We start from the raw sequence: 16,509 nt of genomic DNA, 5'->3' as shown, positions 1-16,509 counted from the left end.
CATTTTATTTAAAAAAATAATTAAAAAAATCTCAAAATATTACGAATTTTAGTCACGAGATTCTTAGAAACTGTCAATAAATATTCATTGACAAATCACAATTTTTATAGATCCTTAAAAAATGGTATAAGAAATTCGACATTTTTTGTCAAAGTCATTGAAACATCACTTTAAAAAATTCTGAATTTTTTGATGAGTTTGTCCTTGAAATACGGCCTGGAGATCCTTCAAATATGTAAAAAATCTAACATTTATGGCTTGAAAAGCCGTGTTTGGCCAGGAGGTTCTTAAGAAACGTTTCTAAAAAAATTCCGATTTTGGCAGGATGTCCTTCAATTATGTGTTATTTATTTCTTCTTCATGTTTTACAAGGTGGTCCTTGAATTTTTTTTTCCTAAAAATTCAAAGATTTTTTAGGAGGTCCTTCAGAATACAGACAGTGGATATTCTTAAAATAATGCCGATTTTTTGTTGAGTAGGTCTTTGGGAAATTTGTCTTAAACGAAATTAAAATGTTTAGTCAAAAGGTCATTGAGATTTTGTTTTAAAAAATAACTTATAAAAAAAAAAATAACTTATAAAGCCTGTGATTAGGATTCGGTAGTATTCGGGTGTGTGACTATGTTTTGTGTTATTCGAGACGCAGTGGGGAAGATATCGGAAAGTGGGAGCTGGCTAAGAGCATTGAGCTGTGAGAATGAGATGGTTTGTTATTGACTCGATTGAAGCTAACATTGACACGACTATTGGGAAACATTGTATATGGTGTATATTAAAAATCGAATCGAAAATGATATACATACATATTTTTAAGGGAAAATTTGAGTAAAAAATTTTGAATTTTCAGAAATTTGTCTTCTGGCTACTCTCCACAAAAATTTTTGAAGGAGTGAACCTATATTGTCTTACTTTGAACTCTATGTAAGATCAAATCCTATCGGATGCTCTCTTGGAGGGATTAGTGCTCGCCCGCCAGACATGTCTAAATCGGATTCAAATTCCCAGAAATGAGTTGTATCAAAATTCAAAGAGATCGGGTTAAAATCGTTGATTCAAAGAGGCATATGTTAACCTATTACATTGTCCCTAAAGACTGGGGTTTGTTAAGGGATCCAATTAATTCTATTTTTGTTTTTGTAATTTTTGATTTTTTTTAATTCCGAATATACATAGATTCATGATGAATTTTAGTCTTACTGCCATATAAAAAAAATCCTTACTAATCCCTTCGTTATCATTCCCCAGCCACAAAGTGTTTGAAATTCGCATTGGAATCGATAAACAAAATAATTTGCATAAAAAGGAACAACCAAGAAATCTCCAAGATTTTGTGCTGTAAGCCATAGACTGGCAAATGAAAATCTATGCGTAGCTGGGTGCTGAAAATGAATTTCAAAATCAATGAAGTCCCTCGAATGGGGAGGGATAAACTTAAATCATATAGAAAAATAGATGAAATTTCCCAACAAAGGAAAAGAAATTCCCACGAAATTAACAAACGAAGAAATTATTTCAAATCCAACCATTTTAGCCAACCCTTTTCATTTCAATTTAATATTTCCTCTAGCGGGGATTTCTTTTCTTTTTTAAGAATAAAAAAACTGTAGCTGTAACAGTTGCCGTACTTGCCACACCAAGTGTGTCAGTTGCATATATCAGCTTAGATGTTTGCATAACATGCTCACAGAGAGAGGGAGAGTGTGCATCGCATAATTGGATTAATTCTTCTCGGAAAACGGACCGAAAAAAAATTTAACATTCAAATATTCAATTTTTGTTTTTGTTGCCACAATTTAATCTGTAACCATGTGCGGAATAGTAACTACATAATTGAGAGGGGCAGGCGGCCTGAGAGGCGAGGGTGCAATGAACAATTTAACAATTAGAAAGCGATTTTTGCCAAAGAGTTTTTTTGCAACGGATATAAGTTTACGTTTATTTGGGGTGGGGAGGATGGAGTGAATGAAGTGATTATCCATTTTTTTTTTGGGAGCAGAGATTGGATCGAGTGATCAATAAATTTGGTTCAATTTATTCACCCCATGACAATGTATTTTGGAGAGTTGTAATATGCTAATATCTTCACAAAAAATCAATTAGGTCTTTTGGAAAGAAAAGTAAAGAAAATCAAATGAATGAATTGGAGAAAATATTGTATTTATTAGAATTTAAGAAAGAAATTTGAACTCAATATTTAGTTTTGTCATTTAATGTTATGTAACAGTGACAGCCATGTTTTTTTTTTTTTTTTTTGCTTTTGTTGAAGTCAAATTCGGTCAACCTATGCCCGCCTGCACTCCAAATACAATTTACTTCTCATCCTGTTGTCTCTAATATCATTGAAGATAGTTGAGCCGCAACGAGATCAACAACAAGTTGTTTTCGTGGCTACAAAGTTCCAACTCATTTGTTTAGGTCAAACCTGCGGTTATCCTTGACCAGTTGAAGTTAGTTTTCAGTTTTAATTTCGTATTAATGCTGATGTTATATGAAAACTTTTTACAGCTGCCGCTGCTGCTGCTCGTTTTTTGAAAGGACCAACCGAAAGAGATCTAAATGGTGTACATTGGTGTTTGTGTGTGTGAGTGAGTGAGTCGAACTGTTGACCAGGATAAGCTGTAGCGTAGAATAAAACTAATTTCAAAACAACTGTTTCGCATGAAAGCTGCACTTCCTTTATGTCAGTGGTTTTCCTTCTGTTACTTCTAATAAAATACCAAGTTTATAGGTTTTTCCAGTGCATTTGAGCGCTACATCAGGTCAAGAATGATGGTAGCTATTCTATTTGTTTACTCACATAAAATTAAAAAAGCTAACAGGAGTCAGTCGGTTTTTCGACAGATATATAGTATCCATACCATCTAGACGAATCGTTTACTACACAACAAAATAGTTCTCAGAAATTGGAGATTGTATGAATTCGTATACTCATCTTATAGTATGTGCGATTTATGAGTATTGAAAATCGGAGATCAGAGTTGTTCGTTTGTACTCGCTAGTTAGACATTCTCGCCAGTAGAAGTGCTTGAAGAGTGCGAGTTTTATACAAAGTTTACTATCCAGTCTTTGGTTTAAATGATAGCGCTAGCGGTATGGTAGGAAGTCGAAGTTCTCGAAATAGATTAATAGTCCAATCTAAAAGTGAAACTAACAGCCTGTTCCACGATATCGAAAGAACACATTCGCAAAACTTTTACACGACAAACAGCTGATTTCCGTTCCACTAAAATTCATCAGAACGAAAATTTGCACGAAAATCAAAGCGAACGAAAACGTAAGCGTTTCAGTGTAATTTTGCGTTCCACTATCTTTTTTCTTTCGTACGCATGCGAACACAAATGTCAAAATCAGTCACTTGTGTGTTTGCTGTCGAATGATAAAAATTAAGGAAAATTGTTTTAACATAAACATTCCTTGATTGAAAATGGAAAGAAAAATGTAAGTAAAAATAATAAATGCAATTTAATCTGTGAACAACAAATATATATTTTTTTATTTTCTCAATTCCAGCACGAAAAAACTACACAGCTGCGGGCACTAGTTGAGTATATGGGGGAGAATCCTAAGTTCGCCAGAGGAGTGCCAATTTTTGGAAGCAGCAGGCAATCCCATGAAGACCACTGGAAGACACAAACCTAGAAAAAATCATTTTTTTATTATTTCAAAAATGTAAAAATACAATCATACTTACTGGTTGTTAGGTACTTCAAATAAATTCGAGGCATCTCTTAAATGCCTCCGTGGCACAATTTGAAACTCCTCCTCATCATCCATAAAAAATAGGGCTACAGAAATATTCATTTTTTTTCTTTTTTAAGAACACAAATAATCTGAACACAATCACTAGAAATTTTATTTTGTTTGTTTATTTACAATTTGTTTGTTTACAACTGAACTGTCAGTTGAGACAGAGCCACTGCTGCTTTTCGCGTTTAAATTAGACATTTGGCGCTTTTTTTGCCTTATTTCGCGATTAATTTTGCCAAAAAATATTTTGCAACACTGAATCACGTAAGGCTATGCGAAAGAAAGAACGAAAGTTAGTGGAACGCATTCTTATGCGAAAGTGAGTGAGTAGCCTTCGTTCGCACAAATTTTCTTTCGAGATCGTGGAACAGGCTGTAAGTGGTATTAAATATTTAGGTTGTTGACCTTTTTGCCGTAAAAAAACTAAATGTACCTTGTGCGACCATAAGGCTGGCGGTAATGGAACTGCAAAATCTGTCCAAGGGCCAAATACCCTGAATTTTCCATGCAAAAGTAGAGAACATATATATATATATTTCAGAGAGAGGCCTGGGCCCCAGAACTTTCTTTCTTTCTTTCTTTCATGCTTATCTTCTTGCATTTTTATACATCGGAAGATTATTGTTCCAGGGTGTTCCGTCACCAACTGCATAGTGACATGCCCGAATCTGTCGGGTAGGAAGTTTCCAAGGTATTTTATCCTTTCGGAAGTTCCTATTAGCTTGTATATCAAGTACGTTTTAAATCTTCTCTCCACTGTGATTCCGAAGCGACCTCATAGCGTCAATCCAAACAATTTCATTTTGTATAAAAGACCATGTTGTGTAATGTCGTCTTTTCAAACCCACAAAAAAAAATAGCATCCAGGTTTAAATTATATTTGTCAAGGTGGTAACTGATGCTGACTTTTACACTTCACTGTAGGTGTGGGGGACAAATTTACTGGCACAGAATGAGAAGACCGAAAACAAGCGTTACAAGGTATTCATGAAAACAATAGTTCAGCGACAAACCTACATTCCATTCATTGTTGTTTTCTTTTTTTTTCTCTCTAGTTTATTAATTTGTGTTACATATCTTGTTTTTGACTTGAATTTCGACTCCCTTCCTTCCTGACCGTAACTCATGGTTAGCAGATCAGTTTGTTCAATAAAGTCATGATGCACGTAATTAAACAACGACTTCCATAAAACTCGCGTTTCGGTCAAAAATATCAAAATATATTAACAGATGAATTATCAACTTTCGGCAAAGACAAAACATTCGAAAATTAATTGAAGTACAAAAAAATAAGTGAAGCCCCAAAAGTGTTATTGAAATGAAACAACACCTAATTATTATAATGTTTTCGAAGTGTATAAATCTTGAAAAGTTTGAAAACCACTGGAAATTTTTTCTTTCATCAGAATTTCGTTGAACGTACCGAGATCATCACTGTCGATATTACTAAACTTGGTTTCTTGTGGAGAATTTATCGAAGGTCAAAAAGTACAGTGTCATTGGTCTTCTTGTTAAAATTCAGGTAAACCAACTTCCTTCTTTCTTGGACCTTTAAGTCGAACACATCAGTTTTGGTAACTTGCACCCATAAAATAGAAAGTTAAAGTGAAAATTAACATTAGTTACTTAAACCAAAAAAACACCTCCGTTTATTATTGTGATCCTAAAGGAAATTCCTAACCTTAAAGTCAATTAAGGGATAAAAATAGCCTTACTAATCAAAACGAGCAATATTTCTTTTGAAAGGTAATAGAAAGTTTTAAAGTAAAAATTGTTCAAAATTGCCACATAAGCATATTTATTTTTTTTAAACAGACACCTCCCACACATAGATCCTATCTTCCTTAGTCACGTGGAAGTGGCGTTGGATCTATTAAGCCCAGGTCGTGACTACCCACAGGGCAGTGGCGGCTTGGGAGGAATATCTTTCTATACCACCTTCAAACTCGGCATTTACTACATAATAGAGATAACAGCAAAAAAAAAAAAAAAAAAGACTTGCTTCGATTTCATAACGCATCAGCATGAACAGTAATGATGCCTAAAAACTACCATACACCAGGCTATTTCCGTATGATATTGCCATAACTTCCAGACCAATCGATATTTGGATGCGTCTAAATAGCTGTCCCATGATGATAGGCACAATGCACTGAAATAAGCATTCGGTCTTCGAAAAATCTGCCATCAGTCAATACCTAAAAATCCATTATTTTGCGGAAATCGTTCTGAATTCGGCTGGTTAACTAAATTTTACTAGCTTTAAACCCGTAACTTTCCTACAAGGATGATGAAGTAAAAACTAAGGGATTAAGCATCTAAAAAGAACACACACTTCGTAAGCCGCCACCATTTTGTTAAAAGACCGCACCGAAATTTAACTATGTCACATTTGGCGGCAATAATTTATTGAAAGTCAACAATTTTATTTCCTTAATCTTCCGTTATATAACTACAAAACATGATATTTTTTTATTTCATCAAGTGTTATTTCCAACTAAATTTTTGTATTTTTTCGATGTTTAAAATTCAAAGTTGATCAATGCAAAAAGGGACAACAAATAATCATCACATCAATTATAACCCCCTATACAGCAAAACGACAGCAGCAACAACATTACACAACGTGGAGGCCTTCATATTGTTCGTGATATTTGTTGGTGAGTCTGAATAAAAGACAAATTAAATAAGTATGTAAGTAAACCAAAAAAAAAAAAAACTGTTTTTTGTCCAATCATTTGCATTGATAGGCTTTTACATAGATTGTAAGTTTGTTTGTAGTGAGCGAAAAAGAGCAACGAGATGATCATCATTTACAGAGTAAAGAGAAGTATAATTACAAACAATATGATGATGATGATTTTCCCCTTGTTCTTTTTGTCTAGTTAATCTCTTTCATTACCTATGGGTTAAGCAGAGACAAAGAATTTGAATAGACATTGAATTTTTTGTGTTCTTTGTTTTGCTAAAGCAACTCACCATTTCTTTCCTTATTTACTCAGAGTTCATCGAACTCTTCTTTCTCCAAATTGGATTTGTTGGTACAGTACCATCTTTATGTAATTTAAAATTAACTTCTGATAACCCCTTGGATTAAATTAATAATTAAAGAAACAATAGGTATAAGAAGGCTAAAACTTAATATTATTATTTTTTATAAATAAGTTAAATTTGTTTTTAAAGTCAAAAATGAATTTCCCCTCTGTCTACAATAAATTTGTTATATAATCTATAATGCATTGTTAAATTCCTGGCGATGTTTTCATTTAAAGAGATGAGATATTAAAATGGGAGGAGTTTAATTTATTTTGGGGTTCTCCTAAATATATAGTGCTTAAGAGAACATAGGAAGGCGTGGGTTATGAAGCACCTCTCCCAACATCAGCAGGGAGAATTTTATTTAACATATGTAAGAAAATACCTAAATAACTAGCACCTGTTTTCATATATTAATTTTTGTCAATATAAAAAATAGGGAGTCTGCAACAATATTAATTCCAGTAATGTAAAAAAGAGATTTATAGAGGGAAGGACCCGAACTCCCCCACCCGACTAGTGCTAGCGAATGAAGGCTCCCGCAGTCCTAACTCTCGTAAATTTTCTGATGCACTTTTAATGGACATAGCATATCGAAGTAATTCGTTGACATTACAGAATTTGGCGCCCAACGTGGGGCCGATAAGATGACAGTATCTTCATGGCTCTATTTTAAATTTGTTGTACTTATAAAATTCAATTCGAAATAGTTGTTGGAATTATATAAACTGTTGATTTTGTTTCGGTAAATAGTTATTAAAGTTATTCTGGATCTTTGGGAATCTGAAGTGCTCGGATTAGCCAACCGTTTAGTTGAAATAACCCTTTTAACTGTTCCAAACTCAATGGGTAAGATAATTCATCAAGTTGTAGCATTTCTATAGATTTATTTTCTTAACTATAAATAACTGAGGAATCAACATCTGTAGAAAAGACTGGATTCATTGTATTTGCCAGATATAGAGCATTTTTTTTTTTGACCGCTTTTCTATGGAGATAGTATTTAAAATGATATTAGTTGGTGTGTTCATTATAGTTAAGATTTTAGATTTACAGCTGCTCAATCAACCAGTATTTTTTATATTTTCTCATATTTTTCTTTAGTATTCATACTCCTACATTATATCTCATCTCTACAATGAAAACATCACATTTATTGATCTGATCTATCTTTACATTGTTTTATCTAAGACATTAGTGTGTCTACAACTTAAACTTTATACTCTGCTTTGGAAATAATCTTCCTAGGTCAATTGAATAGACTTACTGACTATATAACGACTATTAATTATTTAATATGTCTCTGGAACGTACTCCTCCACCATCGATTGCCCCTGTGGCATCTGCACTTTCCGAAGAAGTGGAAAATATTTGTACAATTTGCAGTCTTTTGATGGGTGAAGGACAAGATTGTCTTATTATTAGTGAATGTTCACATAATTTTCACCGATCATGTATCGAAGAGTATTTATCCACAACTTCTAATTGTCCTATTTGTAAGAGACCCTGCCAACTTAGCGAGCTGAGGTCTTCTGATAATTTACAAAGAGTTGTGAATAACGGCAAGCCCGCACCTAGAGGAAAAGGAAGAGGGGCGATGTCTAAACGGTATAACACCCGTCATGCGAATCGTAATTTATTACAGGAGGGCTCATTTAGCCTTAATACTAGCGTTCCAAACCCCGGCACTCCTATTCATAATCCGGATCCTTTACAAACAAATCGTTTGAATTCACCTTTTACATCAACTCAAGAGGTTGCTATTGATTATAATGTGATTAACCGCATGATTGAATTAAATTTGTCTAGACTTCTGCAAAATATTAACTTGATGCCAAATACTGGCAGTACAAACACACTTCAGAATCAATCTCAAAACCCCAATACATTGCCAAACACACACATTGATAATAATGCAAATAGAGAAAATGCTCCTGCAGAAACTACTCAAGGGAATCCTAGATTCAGTCATTTATCGCCTAGCATGGTGAATAATCCCCAAGCAAGCCAAGTTAGTATAGATAAAGCTACCTCTATAATTCAGAGTTGGGGACTACGATTTGATGGGTCGCCTAACGGAATTAATATCGAAGAATTTTTATATCGTATTCGGTCCTTAACTCATGATCATTTTAATGGAGATTTTACCATAATTTTGAGACATTTAAACACATTATTAATTGGAAAAGCGAAAGACTGGTACTGGCGCTACCACAAGCAGACTCCTAGCCTGAATTGGGAAGATTTCTGTCAAGCTATTGGAGCCCAGTACCGCGACTTCAAAACCTCCTATGACATAAGGGAAGAGCTTCGTAATCGCAAGCAACGTACAAATGAATCATTCGATGCATTTTTTGAGGCTGTTTCGGCTATAATGGATAGGTTGCCTAGTCCTATGACTGATAACGAACTAATTGAAATTTTGGCGAGAAACCTTAGACCGGAAGTACGTCAGGACTTACTGTATATTAAAATTAATTCTATTTCTCATTTGCGACAGTTAGTGCAAACAAGAGAGCATTTTCTCAGTGACGAATATGTTAGAAAAAACTTACCCTCCCGTGCAATCAACACTAATAACGTTGCAAGGAAATATATTGCCGACATACAGGGCGAGGACGCCAATGAATCCACAGAAGACTTAATGCAGAATGTGGATGCTATTCACAAAACCATGTCTTCTTCGAAATGCTGGAATTGCGACGTAGTTGGCCACCACTGGCAAGATTGCCTACATGACAGATCTATTTTCTGTTATGGTTGTGGGGCCAAAAACGTCTACAAACCGAATTGCATAGAATGTAAAACTAGAAAGTCGAATCATTCAAAAAACCCGAACAAAATGGATCCACAAATGGATTAACCCACAGAGTGGATCCTAATGTTTCGTTACAATCTAATAGTTTAAATACAAATACACCCAAATGTGACGTTCATGTTGTGCCGGATAATATCACAATTTTAAAGAGGCCAACAATCGAAAACCGATATTTTCTTGAGACTGACCACAAAATATTACACCCAATACTTCCATACCACCAACGCTATGCTCAATATATGCAACGACGAAATGAAATTTTTCAATTATCGGACAATAGCCAAACGAAAGTAAAATTACCTAAACGATCGACACTTCGTTTAAAAGAGTTCTATCGGAAGAAAAAACTATGTCAGAAGCTCTTAGTTTCAGCTATTATATCTAACTCCAAGGATATGCGATATTATGCAAAAGTTTCGTTTCTCGGTTTCGACGAGTACGGACTTTTGGATACTGGAGCCAGTATAAGTTGTGTTGGGTCAGACTTAGCAACTTTAGATTTTTCTAAATATTCATCATTTTCTCGCTGTAAGTCGCATATAAAGACAGCAGACGGGAAACTCCAACCGGTATTAGGGTGGATAGATGTGGAAATCGGGTTTAAAACAAAATTTAGTCAAATTAAACTTTTCATTATCCCATCAATCTCACAGAGACTTATTCTCGGAATTGATTTCTGCAAGGCATTTGACTTAATTCCTGATATTGTTGGTTCGGTGGATTTTCTGGCAACCGAGAATATTTCAAAAACCTTGTTAGAACTGAGTTCGTGCCAGGAAAATGACAAATTATCAATCAAAACAGCCACAGAAGACCAGGATATATATCCCTTATCTTCTATGGAAAAGAAACAACTCAACTCAGTCATTGGCTTGTTTCCTAATTTCGAAACCCAGGGTTTAGGTAGAACATCATTAATACGACATACAATAGACGTTGGAGATGCTTCTCCAATTAAACAGAGGTTCTATCCTGTATCCCCTGCGGTCGAAAAATTAATGTTTGGTGAGGTCGATAGGATGCTTAAGCTAGGAGTTATCGAACCTTCCAATTCAGCCTGGAGCTCTCCTATGCGATTGGTCATTAAACCCAATAAGGTCCGGCTCTGCTTGGATGCTAGAAGACTAAACTCGGTTACCAAAAAAGATGCCTATCCCTTACCAAACATTGAAGGAATCTTTGCACGATTGCCGAAAGCGAATCTTATTTCCAAATTAGATTTGAAGGATGCTTTCTGGCAAATCAGTCTAGATGAAAGATCAAAACATCTAACGGCATTTACAGTACCCGGAAGGCCATTATACCAATTTGTGGTTATGCCTTTCGGGCTCTGTAATGCCCCGCAGACGATGTGTAGGCTGATGGACGAGATCATCCCACCAGATTTGCGTCACTGCGTTTTTGGTTATTTGGATGATCTCGTCATTGTGTCGGAAGATCTCCCCTCACATTTAGATGTTTTGGTAAGGATAGCTTCTCAGTTCCGAAAAGCTAACCTCACACTTAATGTATCGAAATCCAAGTTTTGTGTAACCAGAGTTAATTATCTGGGTTACGTAATTGGGAATGGTGGTATTGCCACAGATCCGGAAAAAGTCATTGCAATAACCAACTGGCCAGTTCCAAAGAACCTTCGGCAAGTCCGTGGATTCTTAGGAATTACCGGGTGGTACCGTCGATTTGTCAAGGATTTTTCCTCAGAAACGTTTCCAATTACGGAAGTTCTTAAGTGTAAAAAGAAGTTTCAATGGTCTCCGGAAGCCCAGCTTGCCTTCGAAAGACTTAAGAATATTTTGACAACAGCTCCTATACTATCGAACCCGGACTTTACAAAAAAATTCTATCTCCACTGCGACGCAAGCGACTTCGGCATTGGTGCTGTCCTTGTGCAGTTGGACGAAAACGGTCAGGAAAAACCAATAGCCTTCATGAGCAAGAAGCTCACCACGGCCCAGCGTAACTATAGTGTTACTGAACGCGAATGTCTGGCCGCCGTCGAAGCAATTAAGAAGTTCAGATGCTATCTCGAACTCCAAGATTTCGAGGTAGTAACTGATCATTCAAGCCTGCTGTGGCTAATGCGCCAACCTGATCTAAGTGGACGACTGGCTCGCTGGGTTTTCAAGCTCCAGCCCTATCAATTTACTATTAGTCATAGGAAGGGTAAGGATCATGTGGTTCCAGATGCTCTGTCCAGGATTCCTTGCGATGAAGTTTCAAGCCTTGATATGATACTTCCTGAAATCGATTTGAAATCTCCTTATTTCAAAGATTCCGAATATCTAGAATTACAAGAAAGGGTTAAGCAAAATTCATCGCAATTTCCAGATGTAAAAGTTGTCGACAATTACGTGTACTATAGATCGGAGCACTACTCTGGTCTCGAAAAACAAGAGCAGCTGGCGTGGAAACTTTGGATTCCAATCCGGTTAAGAAAGGACGTTATATCTAGAGCTCACGATTCTGCTATCACGGCACATGGTGGAATGGCCAAAACTCTTGACTTAGTCAAAAGGAATTTTTATTGGCCTGGAATGGTTCGGGACATAAGAGAATATGTGAAGAATTGTGAGGTTTGTAAAACCACAAAACCGCCAAATATGATCATGAAACCGCCTATGGTTAATCAAATAGTTTCAGTTCGTCCATTCCAGCGCCTCTATATAGATCTTTTAGGCCCTTATCCAAGGAGTAAGTCGGGTTATATAGGAATACTAATCGTACTCGACCACCTTAGTAAATTTCAGTGGCTTTGTCCCCTGCGAAAGTTTACATCATCCGTTATAAAGGAATTTTTGTTGACCAATATCTTTCATATATTCGGCGTCCCAGAGACCATAGTGTCTGACAATGGTAGCCAGTTTAAGGCAAATGATCTCAATGCGTTTTTTACGAGCTACGGCATTAATCATATATATACTGCACTCTATTCTCCGCAGGCAAACGCCTCGGAGAGAGTGAACAGGTCGATAATCGCTGGAATTCGAACCTTTCTTAAAAATGACCATAAGGAATGGGATCAACACCTAAGTTATATTAGCTGTGCTTTACGCAATTCTATACACCAGTCCATAAAGTGTACACCATACCATGCAATTTTTGGTTTCGATATGGTTACTCACGGTTCGACATATGATTTACTTAGAAAACTGAATTTGCTCAATGAACCTACCACATCCCTATGTCGAGACGACCAATTACAACATATTCGAAATAGTCTGCAAGAGAGAATAAAAGAGGCCTTTAAAATCAATCAACAACAATATAATTTACGAACTCGGCAACAGACATACAATATAGGACAAGAGGTGTACAGGAGGAATTTCTCCCAAAGTAATTTCGAAAAAAATTACAATGCTAAACTTGCACCTCTTTTTGTTAAGGCCAGAATACGCGAAAAACTTGGCAGTCACTATTACCTACTAGAAGACGTTGATGGCAAAGTGATTGGCACATTCCATGCCAAAGACCTCAAGCAGTAGTAGACGCCTTTCTCCTGGTTATTTCTTCGGAAACCTTGAAAATAACCTGGTTTTGTAATGTCGTCTTTTCAAACCCACAAAAAAAAATAGCATCCAGGTTTAAATTATATTTGTCAAGGTGGTAACTGATGCTGACTTTTACACTTCACTGTAGGTGTGGGGGACAAATTTACTGGCACAGAATGAGAAGACCGAAAACAAGCGTTACAAGGTATTCATGAAAACAATAGTTCAGCGACAAACCTACATTCCATTCATTGTTGTTTTCTTTTTTTTTCTCTCTAGTTTATTAATTTGTGTTACATATCTTGTTTTTGACTTGAATTTCGACTCCCTTCCTTCCTGACCGTAACTCATGGTTAGCAGATCAGTTTGTTCAATAAAGTCATGATGCACGTAATTAAACAACGACTTCCATAAAACTCGCGTTTCGGTCAAAAATATCAAAATATATTAACAGATGAATTATCAACTTTCGGCAAAGACAAAACATTCGAAAATTAATTGAAGTACAAAAAAATAAGTGAAGCCCCAAAAGTGTTATTGAAATGAAACAACACCTAATTATTATAATGTTTTCGAAGTGTATAAATCTTGAAAAGTTTGAAAACCACTGGAAATTTTTTCTTTCATCAGAATTTCGTTGAACGTACCGAGATCATCACTGTCGATATTACTAAACTTGGTTTCTTGTGGAGAATTTATCGAAGGTCAAAAAGTACAGTGTCATTGGTCTTCTTGTTAAAATTCAGGTAAACCAACTTCCTTCTTTCTTGGACCTTTAAGTCGAACACATCAGTTTTGGTAACTTGCACCCATAAAATAGAAAGTTAAAGTGAAAATTAACATTAGTTACTTAAACCAAAAAAACACCTCCGTTTATTATTGTGATCCTAAAGGAAATTCCTAACCTTAAAGTCAATTAAGGGATAAAAATAGCCTTACTAATCAAAACGAGCAATATTTCTTTTGAAAGGTAATAGAAAGTTTTAAAGTAAAAATTGTTCAAAATTGCCACATAAGCATATTTATTTTTTTTAAACAGACACCTCCCACACATAGATCCTATCTTCCTTAGTCACGTGGAAGTGGCGTTGGATCTATTAAGCCCAGGTCGTGACTACCCACAGGGCAGTGGCGGCTTGGGAGGAATATCTTTCTATACCACCTTCAAACTCGGCATTTACTACATAATAGAGATAACAGCAAAAAAAAAAAAAAAAAGACTTGCTTCGATTTCATAACGCATCAGCATGAACAGTAATGATGCCTAAAAACTACCATACACCAGGCTATTTCCGTATGATATTGCCATAACTTCCAGACCAATCGATATTTGGATGCGTCTAAATAGCTGTCCCATGATGATAGGCACAATGCACTGAAATAAGCATTCGGTCTTCGAAAAATCTGCCATCAGTCAATACCTAAAAATCCATTATTTTGCGGAAATCGTTCTGAATTCGGCTGGTTAACTAAATTTTACTAGCTTTAAACCCGTAACTTTCCTACAAGGATGATGAAGTAAAAACTAAGGGATTAAGCATCTAAAAAGAACACACACTTCGTAAGCCGCCACCATTTTGTTAAAAGACCGCACCGAAATTTAACTATGTCACATTTGGCGGCAATAATTTATTGAAAGTCAACAATTTTATTTCCTTAATCTTCCGTTATATAACTACAAAACATGATATTTTTTTATTTCATCAAGTGTTATTTCCAACTAAATTTTTGTATTTTTTCGATGTTTAAAATTCAAAGTTGATCAATGCAAAAAGGGACAACAAATAATCATCACATCAATTATAACCCCCTATACAGCAAAACGACAGCAGCAACAACATTACACAACGTGGAGGCCTTCATATTGTTCGTGATATTTGTTGGTGAGTCTGAATAAAAGACAAATTAAATAAGTATGTAAGTAAACCAAAAAAAAAAAAAACTGTTTTTTGTCCAATCATTTGCATTGATAGGCTTTTACATAGATTGTAAGTTTGTTTGTAGTGAGCGAAAAAGAGCAACGAGATGATCATCATTTACAGAGTAAAGAGAAGTATAATTACAAACAATATGATGATGATGATTTTCCCCTTGTTCTTTTTGTCTAGTTAATCTCTTTCATTACCTATGGGTTAAGCAGAGACAAAGAATTTGAATAGACATTGAATTTTTTGTGTTCTTTGTTTTGCTAAAGCAACTCACCATTTCTTTCCTTATTTACTCAGAGTTCATCGAACTCTTCTTTCTCCAAATTGGATTTGTTGGTACAGTACCATCTTTATGTAATTTAAAATTAACTTCTGATAACCCCTTGGATTAAATTAATAATTAAAGAAACAATAGGTATAAGAAGGCTAAAACTTAATATTATTATTTTTTATAAATAAGTTAAATTTGTTTTTAAAGTCAAAAATGAATTTCCCCTCTGTCTACAATAAATTTGTTATATAATCTATAATGCATTGTTAAATTCCTGGCGATGTTTTCATTTAAAGAGATGAGATATTAAAATGGGAGGAGTTTAATTTATTTTGGGGTTCTCCTAAATATATAGTGCTTAAGAGAACATAGGAAGGCGTGGGTTATGAAGCACCTCTCCCAACATCAGCAGGGAGAATTTTATTTAACATATGTAAGAAAATACCTAAATAACTAGCACCTGTTTTCATATATTAATTTTTGTCAATATAAAAAATAGGGAGTCTGCAACAATATTAATTCCAGTAATGTAAAAAAGAGATTTATAGAGGGAAGGACCCGAACTCCCCCACCCGACTAGTGCTAGCGAATGAAGGCTCCCGCAGTCCTAACTCTCGTAAATTTTCTGATGCACTTTTAATGGACATAGCATATCGAAGTAATTCGTGGACATTACAGTTGTCATACAGAATCTAAAGCTTGCCATTTTGGACTAGAAACCATTCGCGACGTAGGTTGTGAAGACTGCTTGATCATGGATCGTAGAGTGTTTCCGAATTGGAATTCCTTTAATGTCCTCCTCATTTCATTGATCCAGTTGATGCGGAACAGCAGGCAGTGTTCAAATAGCTTACAAAAGGACGATAAAAGGGATATCGGTCTATAGCTCACTCTATGGGTTGCATCTGCTCCGGGCTTAGCAATTCGTACGATAAGTGCCTGATTCCAAGGCTATTGGCAAATAGTCGTTGTTGAGACAGTGGTGAATCAATATTCTGAGGAAAAGGATGCTGGCCTCACCAGCCTTTTTTAGAGCAATATCTGGGATATTATCGAGTCAAAATACTTATTCGGCCCTCTTTTATTTAATATTATAATATATAAATATAATTGGACAATGACCAGATGGTGGATTGGTATGTCTACCCTTGACCAGATCTTTACCCTGTGGCAAGTCAAGGAGAAGTCCCAAAAGATGCAGATCGACACTTACTACCTTTT

At 35.5% G+C, this 16,509-nt stretch overlaps 1 long non-coding RNA gene across 1 annotated transcript; it reads right to left on the bottom strand.

Moving 5' to 3' along the window:
* Window positions 1-3,461: 3,461 nt before the first annotated feature.
* On the bottom strand, window positions 3,462-3,921 carry LOC131807204 (uncharacterized). Its single transcript, XR_009344316.1, has 2 exons — window positions 3,692-3,921; window positions 3,462-3,635 (listed from the first exon to the last, which is right to left on the bottom strand). It is a non-coding gene; the product is annotated as an uncharacterized LOC131807204 (long non-coding RNA).
* Window positions 3,922-16,509: the final 12,588 nt, after the last annotated feature.

This window comes from Musca domestica, unplaced genomic scaffold (genome assembly GCF_030504385.1).
Source record: "Musca domestica strain aabys unplaced genomic scaffold, Musca_domestica.polishedcontigs.V.1.1 12, whole genome shotgun sequence".
NCBI lineage: Eukaryota > Metazoa > Arthropoda > Insecta > Diptera > Muscidae > Musca > Musca domestica.
The sequence above is the reverse complement of the archived record's forward strand: the minus strand, read 5'-3'. Positions and strand labels throughout refer to the sequence as shown.